The 25,124-nt window shown below is 41.3% G+C and overlaps 1 protein-coding gene across 1 annotated transcript in view; it reads left to right on the top strand.

The window, feature by feature from the left end:
* Positions 1-25,124, top strand: part of opn4xa (opsin 4xa) — a 111,187-nt gene that overhangs the window by 33,099 nt on the left and 52,964 nt on the right. The window lies entirely within an intron of this gene.

The raw sequence follows: 25,124 nt of genomic DNA, 5'->3' as shown, positions 1-25,124 counted from the left end.
GCGTGTCTAGGATTTTTTTTCTTGGGGGGAGGCAGATAGGGTCACAATCTGTAGAGGGGTGGCATATTTTACTGTAAGGGTGTCCAGGGGCGCCAGTATAAGTGAGAATGATTCTAAGGGCCCATGCCCTGATGGGGGCCCACAAAGAAAATTAGAACATTAGGTAATTGTTTGTAAATTTAAATATGAATCATTATAATGTTATTAGGAATAAAACGAAGGGTTTTGTTTTCATGTTTTGTTTTTGGCAAAAAGTAAACACCTAGAGAGCATATGTATTGCCAGCCACACCCCTCAAACCCCCGTATTTTCATTAAATGGCTTGGTCCGCCCTTCCTTGGATCAGAACGGGAGCAGCGATGCGCACTTACACCAGTCAATGACTCGAAGCGCGCAGAGCGCGGTAATGCAGAAATGTTTTCAAAACAAAAATCGGGTTTTCAAAAGAGAAAAGAAAGCAAAACAGGAGATGGGTAGAAAAGGCCAACAGGATGTGACAAAGTACTTCACAAAGGAAGGTTGGTGCCTTGTGTCAGCGTAGTGCTGAAAAATAACCTGTTATCTTAGCTCCGAAGCGAGATCCCAGCTCACTCTGTAAGAATTACGGGATTTTCCCAGCCTCAATGAGCGACATGCACCTATTCAAAAACATGAATTCCAAATCATGACGGCATTTTTTGGTATCCTACAGATGTTGAAAGTTGGTGTGGAAATTGTCTTTTTTAAAATCGGCTTGAATTGAGTTTGTCAAGAATTAATTGAATGTAGTTTGTCATCAATTGAATTTAGTTTGTTAACCAGGGACCTCGCTTCGGAGCTGTAGCCTATAGACCCTACCCACGTGACGTCACACACAGCCCTAAACCACGCCCCCGCACCATGTTGGCCGGCAACACATCGTTTTTCCCCATTGAGGCTACATACATTCCTCCTATTTACGGCGTGTTTTTCTGCTCCTTAACATTAATAATCAAAATGGTGAAGGCGTGTGTGGCTGTTGGTTGCACTAACAGAGAAGATGGAAGGAGAGACTTGAAATTTTACCGTATTCCGAGGGATCCAAATAGAAGAGCGAAATGGACGGCTGCAATTCGACGTGAAAATTGGACACCAAAAAATCACCAGAGACTATGTAGTAGTCATTTTATATCCGGTAAGATGCATTTAATATATATTTAGAGGGTTTTGGCCTGACAACCACAATTAAGATCATTGCTAGGCTAATCGCCGACAACATACGACGTAGTACGACATAGTTTCAAATTCAAGATGTTTGTGACTTCCCTATCTTCCACCATCATTATTTTTTGAATAATATTTAGCTGGTACCAAGTAAAAGAAACTGGCCTCGTCTACGGGGCTGACAAATAACCACAATTAAGATCATTGCTAGGCTAATCGCCGACAACATACGACGTAGTACGACATAGTTTCAAATTCAAGATGTTTGTGACTTCCCTTTCTTCCACCATCGTTATTTTTCGAATAATATTTAGCTGGTACCAAGTGAGGGAAACTGGCCTCGTCTACGGGGCTGACAAATAACCACAATTAAGATCATTGCTAGGCTAATCGCCGACAACATACACGTATGTATGTAGTGCGTGCTATCGCTAAACCATATAAACATTAAAAGCCTTTATGTAGTGCGTGCTATCGCTAAACCATATAAACATTAAAAGCCTTAACTCCATTGACAAACGACATGAAATACATTAGACTTGACAGTGGATGTTAGCAATAACAAAAGAATTCGAATTGAAAATTTCGTAACTCACCTTTCCAAGCACAAGATAGATTCCTGCCAAACGAGGACCTGTTTCACCCAACCAGCAACGAAGTATTTATAAGCGTCCAAGCTCTTGAAGTTTTTCGTGAGAATAGGCCGATTTTGTGTGGACAAGATCATTTTAAATATCAGCGTAGCAGATGTCAGGCAGACAGGGCGAAGACAGTGGGTCGAAAAACATCGATTTGGGCATCAAATATGGATCTGGCGACTGTATAGAACGAAGCTTTTCCTCATAACGCCTTTTATGCAACAGATCCAGTGAGTTTGCGGCATCAGAAAGCACCGGGTCTTCCATGAAATGCATTTTAAATTGCGCCATCAATTGAAAGCAATGCAAATACAGAGTCAAAATGACGGACAAGTGGGCGGAACCCTACAGCGAACACGTGGTGCGTGGGTAGACTCTATAGTGGAGATCACTAGTTTCCAGATGAGGCTAAGCCTACTCCATAATGAAATACTGTAATTGTTTGCTAGCTAGTGTTTGCTTCACTTTTAGATTACCTTTAATCAGTACAGCTGGCAAATCCTTAGCAATCGCTTCATACTAAAACGGTTGTATACTGTATACTGTAATGTATACTGTAGTCAAGGGGGTAGGTTTGGTCTCAACATTGGTAGGGATGATATTACAGCATAACCTGCATGTACACTTTTTGCTCAGGATGGGACATTAATAATACCAAACAGATTGGGTGAACGGGGGTCAGGGCTACATTTCTCACGAATATGAACCTAATTAATTGATATACTAAAACAGGGGTGCTCATGACGTTGATCACAATCGACCAGTCAATCACAAAGCTAGTGTGGGTAGCTCGCGGCAACCCTCCCCAAAAAAAAAAAAAAAAAAAAAAAAAGGACATAATTAACTATGATTGTTGTGTGTATGTTATGTTGTGTGAGCTACGTACGAGGTTATGCAGCACCCCTCTCTCTCTAAGCAGCTTGTTGCTAAAGTTTTTCTAGTTCCATAGTTACCAGCAGAGGTTACTACATTTCTCACAGTTTATTTAATGTTAACAGTAGAAAACACAAACAGAAGGACACTACTCTCGAAGCAGCTTTCTACTTGAGTTTTGCTGGTTGGCAAGTTCACACAGTTTAATGTTATGCTAACACTGATGCAAGTTGGACCTACAGTAGCAAAATGAATGGTGTGTTCCCCACTTCCAAAGCAATGTCTTTTTACATTTCTAACAGTGGCTGCTGCTGGCTGAAAAAAAACTTCTCATATAGTATTTCTAGTATCTAATGTGGGTGTGTGTGAGGGTTAAATCATCAGTCAATCAAAAGTGCGTTTAAGAGGAAAAAATTGACCTGCACATTCAGCAAGTGAAAAGATGTACATGTAAATCTAAACATAATAAAAATAATTCACTTAATAATGGTGGGGTCAATTACAACAATTAACACATATGGGAAGACAATATAAATAACCTTTATAACTGAAGTCATTACATAACGCAAATAAGGTTGCTTAAAAGTTGGTGGGGACAATTTAAGCATCCTGAAAAGTTGGTAGTATTTTGTCCTAGCCGTCCCTATGCAAACCTACGCCCTTGACTGTAGTCAAACAAAACATTTATTGTAAGTCATTCATTATGGTATTTGCTTTGAGAATATTTCAAATAAAAATATATTTAGATTGTTAAAAGATGGCCTTCAGTACATTTCTTATAGATGATATCAGTTTAGTCATTATTGCTCTATACGCTGAATGTTTACATAAATATATTTTCATTTTAAATTAATGCAGAAAAAGCACAAATTAGTGTGTAAAGATTCACCAGAATGCAGGAAATTACATAGTACTCTAAATGTGTGTATGTCCACCGGCACTGGTGGTGGGGCCCAAAGTGATATCTTTTCATGGGGCCCAAAATCCCTGGCAGCGCCCCTGGGTGTAACGATACACAAAAATCACGATTACCTCGGTTTTGGGGTCACAATTCGTTTCGGTACAGTATAGGAAAAACATGTTAAATCATTTGCTTGCTCAGCACATTGTTTATTAAACCAAAACACATGATCACAGTAGCACAAATCATGGACAAGTTTCCTCATGAATAATTAAAATCCTTTCCGAATTACCCCGATCATGAATGAATCTTTTGAATATGAAAGAGCCATTGGCGTTGCTCAGTGGTAGAGTAGTTGTCCCCCAACCCAGAGGTTGTGGTTTCAATTCTCCGCCCTGATGAACTTGTCTAAGTGTCCTTGAGCAAGACACTGTACCCCACGTTGCTCCTGGTGCTGCTTCACCAGTAGGTGGATGGCAAGATAGTGTAAAGCGCTTTGAGCACCTTGAAAGGTGGAAAAGCGCTATATACTGTAAGTATAACACCATTTACCAAATGTAGTGGCAGTATGCAATCATGGCCTATGTAAACTGACTGCAGGCCAGCGTTCGATACAGCACTGTATTGAACCTAACATTCGATTGCGAGCGGTTCGGTAAATATACATGTACATATTGTATTGACATAAAATGGTTTAAAGTTTCCAATGTCTGATTTTAGGTGATGACAATAATAACCAGTTGACTAAATTACAAGTAATATGATTAATTAGTGAGATAATTACACATTTTTGTTTGACACAAGTTTGACACATTTAAGCACAATTTTACAAAAAAAAGTACTATTGGCCCAGAGCAATGAAAAGATTAAACTAGCCAATAATATATAAAATAGCAAAAGTAGCTCAACCATCTAGGCCTACAACAGCAAAAAGAAACATAGAAGAAACGCCAGTGGACAACACGGGACAAGTGTGAAAGTGTCCAACCCGCATCATTCTCAGGATATCCCGAGAGATCTCTACACGTGTGAAAGCAATGACGCGAGTAAACCCCGCGCCACCTTACATGGGAATTTACCGGGATATGTTTGTGAAAGGGGCTATAACATAGCAATGAAGTGGAAACGGACGTCACCTCAATAATTCATCTGTGTTGTCAGTTTGAATGCTGACAGACCAAATGACTAAACATGTTTTGACCAACACATTAAAACAAAAAAGTGTCAAAATGTTTTTCATTTGTATCCATGAATAATAATTAATCAATCTTGTTCTTTTCTTAGTACAGTGGTACCTCTACTTGAGAATGTCTCTACATACAGAATTTTCAGGTTAAGACACGCCTCAATGGGAAAATATTGCCTCTTGTTAAGAAAGAAATTTCAGGATACAAAAGGCAAAAATACAGTATGGCTGACACTCGCAGCTCCCATATTCTTGGTTTTTTACATTATGCACAACCCAGATTTAATGTTTATTGTGCAATAATCTAATTGTAACATTTAATTTTTAGATATTTTCATGCATTTTTATGCATTATAAAATATTTATATCTGAATTTTGGGGGGCTTGGAACGGACTACGGAATTTACATGGAAAGCACATCTCTACTTACAGAATGTTCAAGTTAAGAAACTACTTCCAGGACCAATTAATTTCGTAAGTAGAGGTACCCCTGTATTATTCTAGTGGCGTGTCTATGCACATTTGATGTACTTGCCATCCTTTCATTCCTACTTTAGCTAGCAAACAAGTCAAAACATTAGGTCTCCATTAGGTGTAAACTGCAATTAAATTGTTTTCTTTTTAAACTCGTTAATGTTATAATGTAACATTGTAATTATTTTATGGTCCCACCCTTAGTAATAACATAATCAAATAACAGGCCCTCATTTGCTCGTGCAAGTGACCCAAACTTTTTTTTTGTTCACTATAAATAGATAGATTTTATTTTACAGACTCAAGGTCCAAGTTACATCCATGCATTTCAAAGGAAAGATAAAAAAAATAAAAACTATGAAAAATTGTGTATCCAAAACAAACATATACAGTGGTATGAAAAAGTATCTGAACCTTTTTGGAATTTCTCACATGTCTGCATAAAATCACCATCAAATGTGATCTGATCTTTGTCCAAATCACACAGATGAAAAAACTGTCTGCTTTCCCTAAAACCACCCAAACATTTTTGGGTTTTCATATTTTAATGAGGATGGTATGCAAACAATGACAGAAGGGGGAAAATAAGTAAGTGAACCATCACATATAATATTTTGTGGCCCCCCCTTTGGCAGCAATAACTTCAACCAGACGCTTCCTGTAGCTTCAGATCAGTCTGACACATCGATCAGGACTAATCTTGGCCCATTCTTCTCTACATAACTGCTGTAGTTAAGTGAGATTCCTGGGATGTCTGGCATGAATCGCTGTCTTTAGGTCATGCCACAGCATCTCAATGGGGTTCAAGTCTGGACTATGACATGGCCACTCCAGAACGTGTATTTTGTTCTTCTGAAACCATTCTGAAGTTGATTTACTTCAGTGTTTTGGATCATTGTCTTGTTGCAGCATCTATCCTCTTTTTAGCTTCAGCTGTCTGACAGACGGCCTCAGGTTTTCCTGCAAACATCCTGTTAAACTTTTAAATTCATTCTGCCATTAATGATTGCAAGTTGTCCAGGCCCTGAGGTAGCAAAACAGCCCCAAATCATGATGCTCCCTCCACCATGCTTCATGCTGTTTTTTGTTTTTGTTTTTTTTTGTTACCTCTCTGAGTATTCTGCGCTGAACTCTTTGTGTCATCTTTGGTGGATGGCCACTCCTTGGAAGAGAAGCTACAGTGCCAAACTCTCTCCATTTGTAGACAACTTCTCTGACTGTCAGTTGATGAACATCCAGACTTTTGGAGATGGTTTTGTATCCTTTCCCAGCTTTATACAAATCAACAATCCTTGATTGCAGGTCTTCAGACAGCTCTTTTGACCGAGCCATGATGCACATCAGTCAATGCGTCTAATCAAGACATTTCTTACCAGGTGTGTGTTTTATAGTGGGCAGGACAACTTCAAACTACCCATCAGTGATTGGGCACACACCTGACTTAAAATGTTTGGTAAAAATTGGTTTCAATTGCTCTTTAAGTCTGCGTAGGCAGAGGGTTCACTTACTCCTGTCATCGTTTGCATGCTATCCTCATTAAAATATGAAAACCTATCAATGTTTGGGTGGTTTTAGTTAAAGCAGACACTGATTTTTCATCTGTGTGATTTTGATCAGATCACATTTGATGGTGATTTTATGCAGAAATGTGAGAAATTCCAAAAGGTTCAGATACTTTTTCGTACCACTCTAACTTACGTAGGCTAACAAGTCTATTCGGTTTAAAAACAAGTAAAACATAATGGACGGATTACAAATATATTACACTTTCAGAACAGCTACTTGAACAAAAACAGCTAGGCAATACATTTAAACAGACAGTATAACTATACTCACAAGCATAATATTCTTCATCCTTTGTAACAAATATGAGTTGATTCTTCTCACAGTGTTTAATACTTTGTAAGTGACTGGTAAATTTACTCCAACTTTACTTTAGGAACTTTCACTTCAAGTTATCCATCCTAAAATTTTGTTTGTGTGCACAGAGGTTTTTCAGTCTTGAATTTCCCAAAATTTGAAGTAGAGAGAAACGAAACGATTACTAGTTTTCAAGTTTTTAAATATCTTTGCAGACAGATAGTCAGAATCTCATTTTTCAATTTTTGATCCAAGCGTCTGGTTTAAGTAAGTTTAGTGATTCAGTTGTGAAACTCTTCTTTGTATTTGTGTCTCTATTTCTGTATTATTCTCCAGTGGTGGCAGTTGAATGTAGAAAAATGAATACCTACGCCTTAAGAATGTGTTTATTTCCCATTAAAAAATCAACCCCTGCCTCACACACGCACGCATGCACCCCCCCCCCCCCCACACACACACACACACAAATTGATGAATAATGGCTATGCCCCTGGCCCCCCCAGCCCCACCGGAGCCCCCCTTTTGGAGTTGTGGGATATGTGGGAGATTATGGCACACATCCCTATGTCCTTGGATTTGGATGTCAGCATGTGGAATGTGATCTGGGCATGATTGGAACCTCATCATTGGCATCAAGTTCCCGTTCTGCTTAGCTTCTCACTGTTGACTAAATGTAATGTTTAAGGTTATGTAAATATGCAGCTTCAAAAATAATATGCTTGCCAACTGGACACCAAAACGTCAGGGCAGCGGTTCTCAAATTTCAGGGAGTTGTAGCTTGGGGTCTGACAAGCACACCAATAAAGCTACTTAACTTAGCTTCAACTTAGCTACCCTACCTTAGCTTTTGCCTAATTAAAAGGTTTAATATAATTGTTACATCACATCTAAAATTTTTTCAGGGGGAGACGATGCCAATAAAATTGAAGAAAAAAAAAAAAAAAATACAACAATCTGATGGCTTCTATTGAGACATTAAACATTGATATTTTTTTTTCAATCTTGTTTCGCTCCCGTTTTGTTTTTTGACATGGTAAAGTCAATTACTCAAAAGTGTCAGAACCTGGAAAGAAAAATCCCAATAAATATTATGTGTCCTTCTCATCAATAAGCTTCAACCATTAACGTCAGAACCTTTACTGTTCACTACAGGTCTACCACAGGGGTCAGCCCTGGAGCCCCTGTTTTTCATCACTTCCCCCTTGCCCATATACTTAAATTAGTACATTTAAAAATAATAAACATAAATACAACCCTACAGGACTTGAGGAGGGGGGTATAGGAAGGGTAAAGGAATGGAACTGAATAAAATATGGTGAGTTTGCCATCAGTGCATATTGTCCAAACTAAGCACCTGTGAGGTCTAGTGAGTCATTCATTCATTTATTTGCTGTACCGCTTTTCCTGATAAGGGTCAGGAGCAGTGTTGTTCATAACGGCGTTTGAGTACAACGGGATTACTAACAGCGTTTTTTTTTTTTTGTGTGTGTAGTGAGTAATCTAATTAATTACTTTTCCCATCTTTGCAACGCCGTTACAGTTACTAAGGATGTGAAGCCGCGCGTTACTACAATTTAGGTGAATGACGCGGGAGGCATGGAGAGAACAGAGCAGCAGAAGGGAGGAGGGTTGTGACGCCATTGAAAATGCGATGCTAGGTGGCTCGGAGTGTTAGCATAGCATTCGCCTTCTCGCTAGCATTAGCATTTAGCATGGCAACTTTTTTTTTTTTTTTTACATACAGTTTGTGGCGTTCAAGTGGATACAAATTACGTACAATTAATTAAAAATGATGGACTGTTTTCCTGTTCAGTATGCATTTTTATCACCTAATGGGCGTTGTCCTTGTAGATGCTACAATATAATAATAATAATGGCATACCACAAGCAACACGTCACTTTTGCCCATTAATATTCATGACGCTCACAGTTGTGGCTAGATGGGTCAAGCTCCCGTTTGTCCCTAATGGTAAATGCATGTAAATAGTGTACGAACAACATTTTTACTGAGCTAAACCTACCAATCTGTCCGAAAATGACGTCCCTGGTGCCAAATTCACTGGTAAAGATGTGGAAGAACATACAAATGTTCAGTTAAAGAGCGTCGAGGGCTGAAAAAGACAGGAAAAAGAGCCGAGCTGACCTAAGCTTAGCCTTAGCTTTTTTATCGGCACCTTTTTCTTACGCCAATGACAATGACATTCTCCTGTTTCAACAATCTATCCTTTACCACCATATGCCCTGTCTTTCTTATCTGTTATATCCTCTGGTGGTCTTACGTCTCTGACTGTTCTTGGGGTCAATTTACATTGCTCTTTTTGTGTAGCGGTCGCAAAGGCTACTTGGTGACAGCCAACGAACGCTTTTGATTTTTACATTAATAACTAGGGCTGTCAAACGATTAAAATGTTTAATCAAGTTAATTACAGCTTAAAAATTAATTAATCGTAATTAATCGTAATTCAAACCATCTATAAAATATGCCATATTTTTCTGTAAATTATTGTTGGAATGGAAAGATAAGACACAAGACTGATATATACATTCAACATACGGTACATAAGTACTGTATTTGTTTATTATAACAATAAATCAACAAGATAGCATTAACATTATTAACATTCTGTTAAAGCGATCCATGGATAGAAAGACAAGTTATAGACATTTTATACTAAAACCCCTCTTAATGTTTCGTTTTATTTAAATTTGTAAAATTTTCAATCAAAAAATAAACTAGTAGCTCGCCATTGTTGATGTCAATAATTACACCATGCTCACTCCCCAAACCCATAAAATCATTTGGACCCAAACGCCAGCAGAGGGCGTCAAACACAAAAAAACAAGTAGCAAGCGGACATTACACTGCTGTCATTTTATTCTGTTTGAGCAGGGCATGTGCGTTAATTGCGTCAAATATTTTAACGTGATTCATTAAAAAAATTAATTACCGCCCGTTAACGCGATAATTTTGACAGCCCTATTAATGAAAAATCTTCATGCTATAATTTATTTACACTTCCCCCTTCCTAAAGTTGTTTTTTTTGCAACAGAAAAAGTAACAGTGGCAGTTGTATACCATTTTAATTTTTTTCCCAGGTAATAAAATGTCAGACAGAAGCAGCACGGCAAAACACCACACTAAAAAAATAAGTAAAAAATAACAAAATGGCTTACCTCTTCATGCTTTGAAGGACCATATGATTTACTGCACATGAAATATGAATGGCTTCACCTTGCTGTCGTTAAACTGGTCTTTTGGACTTTCACACAAGTTGATCCATTCTTCATTTTTTTCCTCTGAGTTTTTGGTTTCGAGAAACGTATGAAGAAAACATCCTTCATATGTCGTAATGTCTAGAGTCGTTTCTACAAGTTCCATAGCAGCAGTGTTTGATCAGTATGTTTATTTTTGAACGATTACTGGAGAAAACAAGCAGAAATATAATGGATTGTGTGCGAGGGTGGGTGTATAATGTCCCACTATTGCGTTATGATGGCGACGTCACGGTCTAAAAATAGCATTTGTGCGGTACGCTATTTGATTTGTTTTTTATTACCAAAAATAGTCGCTTGCCCTAAACTTTTTTTTTTTTTAATTAAAAGTCAAAACAACTACAGTACAGACAGAGGCAGGAAGAGATTCAGAGCCTCACCTGTACATATATTGAAAAGAAAAAAAAAAAAATATATATATATATATATATATATATATTTTGTACCGTCACACCCTTAATATATATATATATATATATATATATATATATATATTAAGGGTGTGACGGTACACACAAGTCACGGTTCAGTGCGCACCTCGGTACTGGGGTCACGGTTTGGTGCGGGTTTAGTACAACAGGAAAAACGAAAAGGCTTTTTTCTCACAGCATTTGAAAGTTAAAATTTGTATACCATTACAGTTTTATATAGGTGAATATTTTTTTTTTAAAAATGTAAAAAGTGTGACTTATGTTTTTTGGGAATGAAAACAGTTCAATTCAATCAGTTAATATACTAAACACTTCTCCGTGAGCCGTCACCTTATCGTGGTGGGGAAGTTTGAGTGCCCTAATGACCCTAGGAGCTATGCTGTCGGGGGCTTTTGCCCCTGCTAGTGTTTCACATGACAGATTGGTCCTAGGCGAAGGGTCAGACAAAGAACGGTTCAAAAGACCCTGATGGACGGTAAAAACAGGAGTACGTGTACCCGGCCCGGGGGAGTACCGGGGCTCCGCCCTGGAGCCAGGCCTGGGGTTGGGGCCCGTGTGCGAGCGCCTGGTGGTCGGGCCTTCGCCCATGGGGCCCGGCCGGGCACAGCCCGAACCGGATACATGGGCTCGTCGTCCCGTGGACCCACCACCCACAGGTTGAATCCACAGGGTCCGGTGCTATGTGGATCGGGTAGCAGACCAAGGCAGGGACCTTGGCGGTCTGATCCCCGGTTGTGGAAACTGGCATTTGGAACATGGAACGTCACCTCTCTGGCGGGGAAGGAGCGGGAGCTTATTGAAGAGGTTGAGCGATTCCGGCTAGATATAGTCGGCCTCACCTCAACACATAGCTCTGGCTCTGGAACCCAGGTCCTTGAGAGGGGTTGGACACTCTCCTTTTCTGGAGTTGCTCCGGGGGGGAGGCGGAAGGCTGGGGTGGGCCTTTTGATAGCCCCATGGCTCTCTGCCTCTGTATTGGAGTTTACCCCAGTGGACGAAAGGGTCGCTTCCCTGCGCCTTAGGGTTGGGGAACGGGTTCTCACTATTATCAGTGCATATGCACCGAATGGTAGTGCAGATTACCCGCCTTTTTGGAGTCTCTTGGAAGGGTACTGGAAAGTGCCCCGAGAGGGGACTCCATTGTCCTACTAGGGGACTTCAACGCCCACGTGGGCAATGACAGTGTGACCTGGAGAGGAGTGGTTGGGAGGAACGGCCTGCCTGATCTGAACCCGAGTGGTGTTCAGTTGTTGGACTTCTGTGCTACCCACAGTTTGGCCATAACGAACACCATGTTCGAACATAAGGATGTTCATCGGTGCACATGGCACCAGGACACCTTAGGCCGCCGGTCGATGATCGATTTTGTAGTCGTATCATCAGACCTGCGGCCTTATGTTCTGGACACTCGGGTGAAGAGAGGAGCAGAGCTGTCAACTGACCACCACCTGGTGGTGAGTTGGATCAGATGGCAGGGGAAGAAGCCACGCAGACCTGGTAGGCCTAAACGAATAGTGAGGGTCTGCTGGGAACGCTTGGCGGAGGAACCTGTCAGACTGATTTTCAACTCGCACCTCCGGCAGAGCTTTGACCACGTTTCGGGGGCAGTGGGGGACATTGAGTCTGAATGGGCTTTGTTTCGCTCTGCCATTGTCAAGGCGACTGCTGAGAGCTGTGGCCGCAAGGTAGCTGGGACCAGTCGTGGTGGTAACCCTCGAACCAGATGGTGGACACCGGAGGTGAGGGGGGCCATTAAGCTGAAGAAGGAGGCATACAGGGCATGGTTGGCCTGTGGGTCTCCTGAGACAGCTGACTGGTACCGGCGGGCCAAGCGGAGTGCAGCTTTGGCAGTCGCCGAGGCAAAAACTCGGACGTGGGAGGAGTTCGGTGAGGCTATGGAGGAAGACTATCGATCGGCTCCAAAAAGGTTCTGGCAAACCGTCCGACGCCTCAGGGGGGGAAGGCGGCATCTTGCCCACACTGTTTACAGTGGGGGCGGGGACTTACTAACTTCAACTGAGGACATAGTCGGGCGGTGGAAGGAATACTTTGAGGACCTCCTTAATCCCACTAACACGCATTCCATGGAGGAAACGGAGCCGAGGGACCTAGGGTTGGTCGGGTCAATCACTGGGGCAGAAGTTGCCAAGGTAGTGCAATTACTACACGGCGGCGGAGCTCCAGGGATTGATGAAGTCCGCCCTGGGTATCTCAAGGCTTTGGATGTTGCAGGGCTGTCTTGGTTGACGCGCCTGTGCAACATTGCGTGGTCATCGGGGGCAGTGCCTTTGGAATGGCAAACCGGGGTGGTGGTCCCTATCTTTAAGAAAGGCGACCAGAGGGTGTGTTCCAACTATCGGGGGATCACACTCCTCAGCCTCCCCGGGAAAGTCTACGCCAGGGTACTGGAAAGGAGGGTCCGGTCGATAGTTGAACCTCAGATCGAGGAGGAACAATGTGGTTTTCGTCCTGGCCGTGGAACCACGGACCAGCTCTTTACCCTCGCGAGGGTGCTTGAGGGGGCATGGGAGTTCGCCAATTCAGTCCACATGTGTTTTGTGGATTTGGAGAAGGCTTATGACCGTGTCCCCAGGGGCACCCTGTGAGGGGTACTCCGGGAGTATGGGGTGGATGGCCCTCTGCTAGGGGCCATCCAGTCCCTCTACCACAGGAGTATGAGTCTGGTCCGTGTGGCCGGCAATAAATCGGACCAGTTCCCGGTGAGAGTTGGACTCCGCCAGGGCTGCCCTTTGTCACCGGTTCTGTTCGTGACTTTCATGGACAGAATTTCTAGGCGCAGCCGGGTGGTGGAGGGGGTCGAGTTCGATGGTGGGAGGATCTCATCTCTGCTTTTTGCGGATGATGTGGTCCTTCTGGCTCCATCAAACAGCGACCTCCAGCTCTCGCTGGAACAGTTCGCAGCCGAGTGTGAAGCGGCTGGGATGAGAATCAGAACCTCCAAGTCTGAGGCCATGGTTCTCAGCCGGAGAAGGGTGGATTGCTCGCTCCAGGTCGGGGGTGAGTTCCTGCCCCAGGTGGAGGAGTTTAAGTATCTCGGGATCTTGTTCACGAGTGAGGGTAGGTCGGAACGTGAGATTGACAGGCGAATTGGGGCAGCATCAGCAGTGTTGCGGGCGCTTAACCAGTCTCTCGTGGTGAAGAGGGAGCTGAGCCGGAAGGCGAAGCTCTCGATTTACCGGTCAATCTACATTCCTACCCTCACCTATGGCCATGAAATTTGGGTAATGACCGAAAGAACAAGATTGCGGATACAAGCAGCTGAAATGAGTTTCCTTCGGAGAGTGGCCGGGCTCAGCCTTCGAGATAGGGTTAGGAGCTCGGTCATCCGGGAGGGACTCGGAGTAGAGCCGCTGCTCCTTCATGTCGAGAGGAGCCAGTTGAGGTGGTTTGGACATCTGGTTAGGATGCCCCCTGGACGCCTCCCTCGGGAGGTGTTTCAGGCATGTCCAACTGGGAGGAGACCCCGGGGCCGACCCAGGACACGCTGGAAGGATTATATCGCTCGGCTTGCCTGGGAACGCCTTGGGATTCTCCCAGATGAGCTGGTGGAAGTGGCTGGGGAGAGGGCTGTCTGGGCCTCTTTGCTGAGGCTGCTGCCCCCGCGACCCGGATTCGGATAAGCGGGAGACGACGAACGAACGAACGAACGAATATACTAAACATATTTGATGTGAAAGACATGATAGCATGGATCATGTAATAACGTGTAGAACATGAAAAGCAACGTCAGTTACTTTGCCGAGTAACTAATTACTCTAACGTTGAGGTAACTGAGTTACTAACTCAATTACTTTTTGGATTTGAATTTTTAACTGTAACTAATTACTTTTTCAAAGTAAGATTAACAACACTGGTCAAAAGGCATGGTAGCCTAACCCAGCTAATTATGGGGCAGAAGATGGGGTACACTCTGAACTTGTTGCCAGTTAATCACAGGGCACACATTGACAAAAAAAAACGTTCACACTCACAAAAGAAGACGTGCCAGTTTCTCACTCATGAGGCTAAATGAAAATAAAAATAAAATTAAAGGATAAATATGTTTTTTTTTGGGTGGGGGGGTTGTGAAGTCACTTGAATCATCACACTGCACAAATAAGCCCATCATGCGTGTTCCTTTCCAGCAAGTCCTCTGATTCCACTGAATTGCACCAAAGTCATCTTGCTTTGCTGATTGTGTGAATCCAATGTCGACACCACAAATCAACAAAAGGTTCACTAGCTAAAATAGCTACCCTGCCGCCGGGTTGAGCCTTCCTGTCAATACATGTTTTTACTTACGGGATCCTGACATGCCATGCCCTCTTCATAAAGGTCTGCAGGTGCCGTGCCAAGTGCTCATTGTATGAATTCCTCAATGTCAAGTTCTCACATGGCCGCTTTTAGCTGGATAACTGTGCTCAATTTTTTTGTCTTATGTGCATGTGATTCACCTTGCAGGGCTTCTTCTATTTTCCTCCCTATGCTAACGAGAATACGTAGACGGACCTTTTTTTTGCAGATTATGTCACAGAGTCAGTCATGCTTTTGGTTTTAGTCACACAACGACTGCCTCTCAGATGAATGTGTCAAAAGGGTCTAGTTTTCTGTGGCTCTTATGTGCACCAGAGGGTCTTGTATGACAAATGGGTGAGTCACAAACCAAGGGGAACTTCTTGATGACTCTACTATAAAGAGAGCCTCTTTGTGTACCTCATAAAAGTAGCCGAAGTCAGAGGCATCATCGCGTCCATGAATGTTATCCGAAATGCTTTTTCGTGTTCAACTGCCACAGACTACATTTTTTCACCCATTCATTTTCTTTGGAGCGGACTCCGACCTTGTCAATCACAGTACTCAGTATTATTGCTGACCATGCCCATCCCTTTCTGACCATCATATTCCAGCAGGATAATACGCCATGTCATAAAGCTCGATTCATCTCAGACTGGTTTCTTGAACATGACAATGAGTTCACTGTCTTCAAATGGCCTCCACAGTCACCAGCTCTCAATCTAATCAAGCTCATTTGGGATGTGGCGGAACGGGAGATTCGCATCACGGATGTGCGGCCGACAAATCCGCAGCAACTGGTTGATGCGATTGTTTCAATATGGACCAAACTCTGAGGAATGTTTCCAGTACCATAGACTCCACCATTAGTTGACAAGACAGCTCCCACAGACATTGCGCCACGCCTTCCCATTGGGGGCCAACCCAGGCAGAACGCTGAGTTGGCTTTCACTGTGATAAACTCAAACACACGCTGCGTTCTAACAGCAGATTTAGGTGGAAATAAGACGAAGGTTTTACTGCATACAAACAGGCAGCCGTGTCCCAAGTGATTTGAGCGAAGATTCATGGTAATGTATTAAATAGCACCATGCATGCACTTTGAAACGTTAAAAAAATTCATGAATAAAATTAGTGTAACTTTGGCTGGAAATATTTAAGTAAAATGAACGATAACTGCCAGTTTTTTGCTTTTAACCAAGAATTTAGACTGTTTTACGTTCATATCCATAGAAATGATGTAATTGAAGCATTTATTTACAAGATATTTCAACTTAAAAAGCTCTTTGTTTCGTGATGGCTGCCATGTTGGATTACATAATACCATAATTTTTGCTTGAAATATTTACGTAAAATGCGCAATAACTGCCCGTTTTTTACTTTTAACAGTGAATCTAGACTTTTACGTTCATATCTATAGAAATTCTACAGTTTAAACATTTATTTACAAGAATTTTCAACTTCACAAGCGCTTTGTTTTGTGATGGCCGCTAGGTTGGATTTTGTATCCATTGGAATTCAACCTAAATAAATTGTGATTGTATATAGAAAAATGCAAATTTTACTTTTGTTGAGTAAAACTAAGATTATACTGCATGCTTTCCTCAAGTTTTAAGTTTCTGATATGAACATTAAGTAATTTATTAGCTGTTGAAAAATAAATAAATAAAAAAATTAAGTTGCTATTTTGGGCAAAAATGTATATGATAATGTTAAATATTGATATTGATCCTGAAAATATAGATGATTATCTCTGCATCTGGTGATTTTTGTGCATCTAGTGTAAAATTTGAGAAATTTATAGCCAAGTTTTGTTATGCTTGTACAGTATATAAAATAGTTATTTGAAATTGTATTAGGGGACGACTTTGAATTTTTTTATGTCGCTGCTCATGGAGACTCATATATGCATAAAAGAGATGCCTGTTTTGGTTTTAGGTCGCTAGCTGCTTTGGTTTTGAAAATACTTGAATTTTAAGTTTTTGAAAAAAGGCCCCCTACGGATCTGCCCCGAGCCCCGTGTCCCGTCAACTGATAGTGAAGTCTATGCCAGTTCCTTGTTGAATCGATGTCACGGAGGATTAAAGCAGTTCCGAAGGCAAAAGGGGGTCCAACCAGGCACTAGCAAGGTGTACCTAATAAAGTGTCACTCCAGCTCCCCTGCGACCCTTGTGAGTATAAGCGGTTCAGAAGATGAATGAATGAATGAATACACTCAAGTCAAAATGATCTAAAGATGCCTCTTCTAACAGGGTCCTATTGAAAGTATGAGTTTTTTTTAAAGGGATGCCCCGATCCCATCACATGATCGGAAATCGGGCCGATCGAGCCATTTTTCAGAGGATCGGAATCCGGTGAAAAGGATTGTGTTTTTAATTTAAAAAATGTATTTATGTTTTTCTGCTTCAGGCTCGTACAGCCTCTCACTCTCCCTGCTGCTGCTTTTCTTGGTCAGCCGTGCCCTGGAGGTAGCTATTTAAAGTACGGTTGGGAATGTATGGCATGAAGCCGATTCGATATGTATCTAGATACACAGGTTACGATTCGATTAAAAAACGATAAATTTTCAAGGCCGAGCGATTCGATACGATTTGATACAGTTTAAGAACGATACGGTTCGATACAGAGTGAAAACGATACGATAGTAAAGATTTGTTGTGTGTGTTCGTACAGTATTTTAAACATATTAAAAAAAAAACACATTTCTAATAGCAAAATTAAACAACAAAATTTCATACCAATGTTATGTTTTATTTTTCCTGAAAAAAAAAAAAAGGCTTACTATATGACCGTCATATTGTTGGATGGGATTTATAATAAAATAAAACTCCAGTGACAGACAACAATAAAGTGCAGTAATTCAATTATTGTATTTCCTGATGTTTTGAACAAAAGAGATAAGTAATTTAAGTGCAAACTTTCAACGTAAACGTCTTACAAACAAAACATATTAATTATATGCAGGAGCTCTTGTAAAAAAAGAATTAAACCTGCTAGTGTTATCACAAATAAATAATAAATTATGCTTTACCACTGGTATAATTGGGGGAATAAAAACATGGCATTTTAGACAGACAGGTCAATAATCATTACTTTAACCCAGTGCTTCTCAATTATTTTCTGTTACGCCCCCCCAAGGTAGACGTAAATGTTTCACGCCCCCCCAAACTCTCTGCCGCCACTGTAAATAGTATCATTTGTCTAGAAAATTACTATTATAAATACGCATCTGCCTAACATTGTGTCCTTTTTTTTCTAATAAAGAAAAAAAGTAACATAGATCAACTTATAATAAAGTATAACTTTATTAACATTGTTTTGTTTGTAACAGACAAGACTTGACGCGCATCAATTTGCCTGAATTTAAAAAAAAGTCACATCCAAACTGTAAAAAATACACTCAAGGTACATTTTTGACCATTTGATACAGAAAAATAAAATGTAATAAAATCAGTAAATAATAACAAATTAAAATTTATTAGAAACATTCACTCATGAGGACAATATGCCAAAAAATTTGACCAAAAAAACAAAACTGAATAAAAGAAAAAAAGAGTGTCCTTGGACAGAAGGACAGTTTTTATTTTTGCTGCTCACAGTATTTACCTCCTTTGCAATGGTGTGGAGTTATTTTGCAATGAGCATGCTAACAATGCTCACTGGTTTACTGATATAACACTGACAAAGCTGGACGACTGTTGGCAATATTTGGCAGGTTTTCACTGAAAAACAATCAAGTGGCTTATCAATGAGATTGGGGTCTAATGTCTTTAAGTGGCGTCTTAATTGATTTGGCTTCTGGCTGTCCGCTATAGTTATTTTTAGACAGAGTAAGCAGTGGTCTTTCCTCATCACCCACTGTATTAAAAGTCAAATCTAAAAGGCAAACGGCACGAAAAAAGCGCATTCCCGGCGGCCGAGGTAGAACCGTAGATGAGGGCGGTCGTCGTGACGATCCCAAGCCGAAAATGGCACTTCTCGGGCGGCGACGTGAGAACCGGACAAGACAGTGGGTCGCTGCGTGAGTGAGTCCGGTCGGAAAACGGCTTTCAAAAACAGCGGCGGCACACTGCTCTTCATATCTGTTTTCTGTGTGTGCTGAGTGCTCTTCCTTAGTTCAAAAATACTGCGCGCATTCTGAAAATGAGAGCGCCACTGCCACCCACTGAGTGGATGTGCAAGTACACTTTATTCCAGTACGGCCAAAAAAAAAAAAAGCATGTTCCCCGAGGTCACATGCGCCCCCCCTGGCATCGCTCTGCGCCTCCCCAGGGGGGCGCGCCCCACTATTTGAGAAGTACTGCTTTAACCTTATACACAGCAAAGTCATTCACTTATGCCTGTGCTTCCAGATATTTTATTCCTCATCACTGTCCAAATCTTTATTGAAGTGCAGATTTTTCTTGAGGAAGATCAACTAATCCACATGTTCATGTTTAAGTAGACTGCGTTTTGTGGAAACAATGTGCCGCCCTTTCCACCATTGTAGTGGGTTATTTTTCAGGGTTAAAAACTCACGATCTCTGTACCACTCCACACTTCACACTAGCTCTGTCCCATGCGAACAGATCTGGCTCCCTTCATCACTTCAAAGTCCCACTTTTGTTTTCCTAGGTGCGTTGAAAATCAATCGCTGCACGTCGCTGGAGTCGTTGCTCAAACTGTCCATTGTTTTAGCATATTGCTTCGCTGCCACTACTAGTTGCGTTTTGGGCGTGAAGAAAACGCTACGGGCGTGCGTTACAGTGGTTTTGTTGGCTCTCGCGTTGTTATGACAAGCCCGTGACGATCGGTAATGACGGCGACTAGTAGCGGTTCTGCCGAAATGCATGGGAAGTTGAGGCAACCACGACTGTGAGTGGTGCTTGTCCATATTATATGCGTGCGGTCTCAATCTAAGTGCGCTGTGTGGTGAATGACACAAGCGTAGCATGTGAAGTAAAAGCTAAATTATTATCATATTAAGCAATGCACTGAACTAGGCATTAGAAGCTGATTTTTGTGCTCGCGATAGCCGAATTCTATATCTACTATCGGTTCATTGAATATTTAATGGATAATTACTGTTGAATGGTTAGTTGTTATTATGTGTATTATGTGTATTATGTGTTATTATATGTTAGTTGAATGGTTGAATGTTTCCTATCGATACAGCTGTATCTCTCACCTGTAAAACCGGATATCCAGTCGTATCAGTTTATCGTTCTCAAGCTTAATTTAAAGTTAACGATGATTGACAGGGATGTAGGTTAGATCTTGCCAGAGAAGCTTGGCAGTGCTACCATCAAAGGGGCAAATGTGTCAATCATCGTTTAGCTTGTTAAACACTAGCGGTAGTGTGCTGTGGCAACTGATTGTGTAAGTGAGAGGCTGTTCTCGGCACGGTGGGACAGTAAAATGTTTAAAACTTTTTTTTGGTACAACACTTTTTTTCCAGTATCGGACCAAAACTCTGTATCGGCACATTCTCAAAATCAGGTGACTCGTACTCGGGTGCAAAAATATGCGATTGGCTCATCCCTAGTTTTTTGTTTAGTCTTAACTGGATGCAGGAAGTGTGGCTTTGCATGGCAAGTTGTGTCACCAGGCGTGCACAGAAGACGCGCAGGAAGTCCAGTCAGCTGTTCCAGTATTAGGACATGTCATAGTTGAGACATGGCACTGCGCCAGATGCCTGAGCCATTGTGGAACTTCGGTCGGCGCCGCGCTTCCATCTGTTTCAATCATAGCTCAGACCTTTCAGCCACAGCCTCTCACGCTCGCAAAAATACACACTTGCATGTGTGTGTGTGAGTGTGTAAATGAGATCACTTGGTGCTATCAAAGTTCAGGCAGGACTATGGCATGGTTAAAAATAGTAGAGAGGAAGTAATGTTCACACGCCGATACTAAAAGCGTTGAGGGGAGGATTTAAAAGAGTGTAGAACCTGTGTGCCCGTTCACAAGTAGCTCCACTGTGCATTGCACTTTTAAGCTGGGTGCATACATCCTGATCTTTAAACTCTTGAGTGATTTTCAACATTCACATACTATATACCGTATATATGTGTGTATTATACAGGGTGTTCCAAAATGGTTGACCCCATTCTAAATGACCATATCTCGGAAACTACTTGATGGATCCTAATGAAACTAAATACACTTTATGTTGAACGTCATAAATTTTATTGGTTAAATTTACAAAGAAAAGTACAAATATTTGTTGGTTCTATGACGGATTTTCATAAATGTTCAATATGAGCGCCGCCTGTTACTCTGCACACGACGAGTCGGTATTCGAGCTCGTGCTAAACTTGCTGAAATTTCTTGAAATTATTGGTGCCAAGTCCTAATTTGTTTTGTAGTTGGTGACTTCTTTGCAAAACTTGTGATGAAGGCACGCTGCACTGTTTTCTGTGACTAAGTCCGCACATACTCTAACACGCAAAATGCTTTTTCTTTTGAAGAGAACGGCTACACAAGCTGTGAAAATTTGAGGTCACTGCAACGAAAATTGTCAAAATTATTGGCCTACGAAATGGGGGCAAACATTTTGGAGCACCCTGTATGTGTGTGTGTGTGTATGAGATGGGACGCTTTGGTCACCCTTTGTTTCATGGGTTATTTGACAGGGTTCATGGTTGATAATTTCACAATATTATTAGATCAACTCAAAAGGTGGACTCAAGGATTGATGGACAGAACGATCAGTGGCACGAAGTGAGATGCTGAGGGTGCTGCAGCACCTCCTGGTTTTGGGGAAATGTTTTTATTTTCGTATAGATTCTTTTTTTCGGTTAAAAATCAATAAATCAATCAATCAATAAAATATTGAAACAATATTGATTTGATTTTGGAGATTAATATATAGGTTGAAAAAAGTGTTTTCACCACCTGACACCGTGCTTTCTACAGGGTCACTTTGAATAAGGCGCTATTGGAAACTTGACAGGGGAGACATTAAAATGGTGCAAAAACAATTTTTGTTCTTTACAAAAGCAGTGCCAATGACATTTTGTTAAATTCAATTCGAGGTTGAAAATTAAGATGATTGTCCTTTGGCGTCTTCAAATATGTAAGACGTGCTTGCATTGTAGCCATATTATTGTTTGTTGTTGCTGTTGAGCTGCCGCCATGCAGAGTGCTGTTGGATATTTATGTGTAATATATTTTAGTGTTGTGAAAAGGGGTGGTAAAACCGAGGCTTATTGGCTCTTTTAGTTTTCAATTGTGTTCGTGTGTCATTGCGCCGTCTAGCTGCGGGGATTTGCAATAGAATACACGGGCGCTTTTATTTTCAATACAAAAAGTCCAGCACACAATGTAGGTGAAATAGAACGCTGTCTTTGAAGTAGCTTAGTAGAAGTATGTAAACGATCCAGCATGCGTGTGTACTGCCATTGTGCACGCCTTGTATGGAAAAAATGTGGGACAAGAAGATGAGCCTACAACCTCGAAGAAAACAAAATCTATGCTACTTCCCAATCACTAAAGACCCACGAACTACAGAGGAGTGGATTCGTGACCGGTTTGTGAATAAACCGAGTGATTCGAGCATGTCTGTGCAACAGGAGGATCAATTTGTAGAGATCACAAATGACGGGGACCTTAAACGTACATTTGAGACAACAACTCTATCGAGGTTCTGGATTCAAGTCATTCCGGAATATCCTGACATCGCTAGGAGAGCATTGAAAACCGTGCTACAATTTCCAACATTGGAGCGGGCTTCTCTCACTCCCATCACACTTTGATGGGACCATCTTGTCTCAACAAAACAAGCTCAGGCCTCCCACTGATTCAGCGAGTGAGTTATTTTTTCCCTGCACTTAACACAACGGTGCTAAAAACAAATGTTATTTTGTATTTGCTGTATTTTTCTGCCACACATTGCTGGTGTTCTGACATATTTTCCATGCGCTTAACGTTAAAAATGGCCGCGAATGCAACGATTCCAACTTACGTTTGCCATGTTAGCTGCACACAGCAACTGCACGCAACTCTCTCACTTAACGACTTCGGTGTGTCGTTAAGCATTAATTTACGCCATTTTCGTGTTGCACATGTATGTTTATGATGTAAATAGTTTTTTAGCACCGTTGGATAACATTGAGAGTCCAACTGAATATGAAATAGGGGTTTTTCACTGCTACAAAAGCTTTGGGAGCAAAATTGTGTAAGGGTGCAAAATTTGACTGAACACCGGTCCATGAGACCCAAGACCCAAATCAAACCGGTCCATCGTGCAAAAAAGGTTGGGGACCCCTGATCTAGACTGCTGCCAAAATGCAAAGAGGAAGGAATAGTAGTGGTAGCTGAAGAAAACGAGACTTAAAATATGTGGGGGTAGTTCTCTGAAAAAAAAAATCAAATTTTTTAGGAAGGTGAAAACCACAACAAAAACTTATCACTCTGTATCACGTCACAATCTCAGAGGGTGATGCTCAGCTCAATTTTGACAACACTAAGGATTTATGATCGATCGCAAATGCTGAACAAGTCAAAATCAGGTGGAAAAAAATTATTTAAGCAGTACACATACCACACCATTGGATAATTATTCCCGATATTCTTTAGACATCCAATAACGTTTGATTAGAAAGGGAGAAAAAGATTAAATTTAGCCCGATTATCCATATGTCATGTCATAATTATGATGGTCTTATAGCAGTCTTATGACGCCACTGTCAAATAAACATTTACATATTAACCCAAATAAATCAACAAATAAGCCACGCTGGACTATAAACCGCAGGATTCAAATGAGGGAAATTAGTCGCAGTTTATAGTCCGAAAATTACGGTAAATATCTTTTTGAAAAATACTACATAATTATCAATTTATTTTCTTTGTCATTTTTCTTACAGGCGCTATTTTCCAGCAAAGCAAACACTAATGGTGTCATTAAGTAGTTTGGAGAATAAAAATGAATAATGCCATCTAAAAAAAAAATTAATGCACTTACTATGATGACATGAATTAATCATCGCAATTAAAATTTCATATGACACACTTGTGTTGAAATAATGGATGGAGGCGCAAAACAAACAAACAAAGAAAAAACAGTGCGGAGTCTCTCCGAATGAAAATAAAGGTGAGACAAATATCCTCAGTGGCAGCCTTGAACTTTGCTACCTGAGCACTGTTTTACAACAAGTACCACTTCCATGAACAGAAAGAGCCAAGATGATTGGACTTAATGTTAAAATAATCTAATCAGTTGGCTCAAGATCAGAGGTCATGGGAAATACCACTTCCAAGGTCAGAGAAATCAATTATAGCTACCGGTTGTATAAATGCATCCAGGGATTAAGTGTTAATCCTTAAACAGCTGCACTGTTGTTGATCAGATAGGAGCCAATTAAACATCATAACCTTTGTGTGATGTTCTGTGTTAATACAAATAACTTCCTAGCAGGTGCTAAAATTAGAAAATGTGGGCGTGAGAATAAAAGCGAGGGCAATACCGTCCTGTGTAAAAGGGTGTTTTCCTAATCGCGCGTTATCGTCAAATGAGAACATAGACGTGGTTGGTGTTTGTGTATCACCAAGGCGTTGGGCCCTACGGGTTAGGCTGACATTGTCATGAGTCACTCGAGGCGGGGATACAGTTTGTGCCTTTCACTAGCTGTTATGTGTCCACATGATAATTGAAGAACCTGGATACATGCATTGAGGTCGTAGGTCCTGCTTAAGGGTGTCAGATGTTGAATGGCTGCAGGCGGATTGTCATCCCGCTCTGTCTTTGGAAAATGTTGCTGAAACAAATTTGAAAGGTCGACTGTTTGAGCAAAAGTACAATTTTTCTCCATTGTAACAAGATCCAAGACGTTTTGTCGGCTTTTGAAGTTTTCAAACCTGAAGTACAGCTGTCTTTGTGAGTTGGCTGCAGGTTAGGATGCTGCAGATTCAGGTTACTGACCGTTGACATGCGCCGGTTTGTGTGTGGAGCGGCCTTTTTGACATGCTGAAACAGCTGTCGACAAACAACACCCCGCCTTGTGGATGGTTAGAGCAGACAGTAGATACAATAT

This window comes from Corythoichthys intestinalis, chromosome 17 (genome assembly GCF_030265065.1).
Source record: "Corythoichthys intestinalis isolate RoL2023-P3 chromosome 17, ASM3026506v1, whole genome shotgun sequence".
Lineage (NCBI taxonomy): Eukaryota > Metazoa > Chordata > Actinopteri > Syngnathiformes > Syngnathidae > Corythoichthys > Corythoichthys intestinalis.
This window is presented reverse-complemented; position numbering and strand designations above follow the sequence as displayed.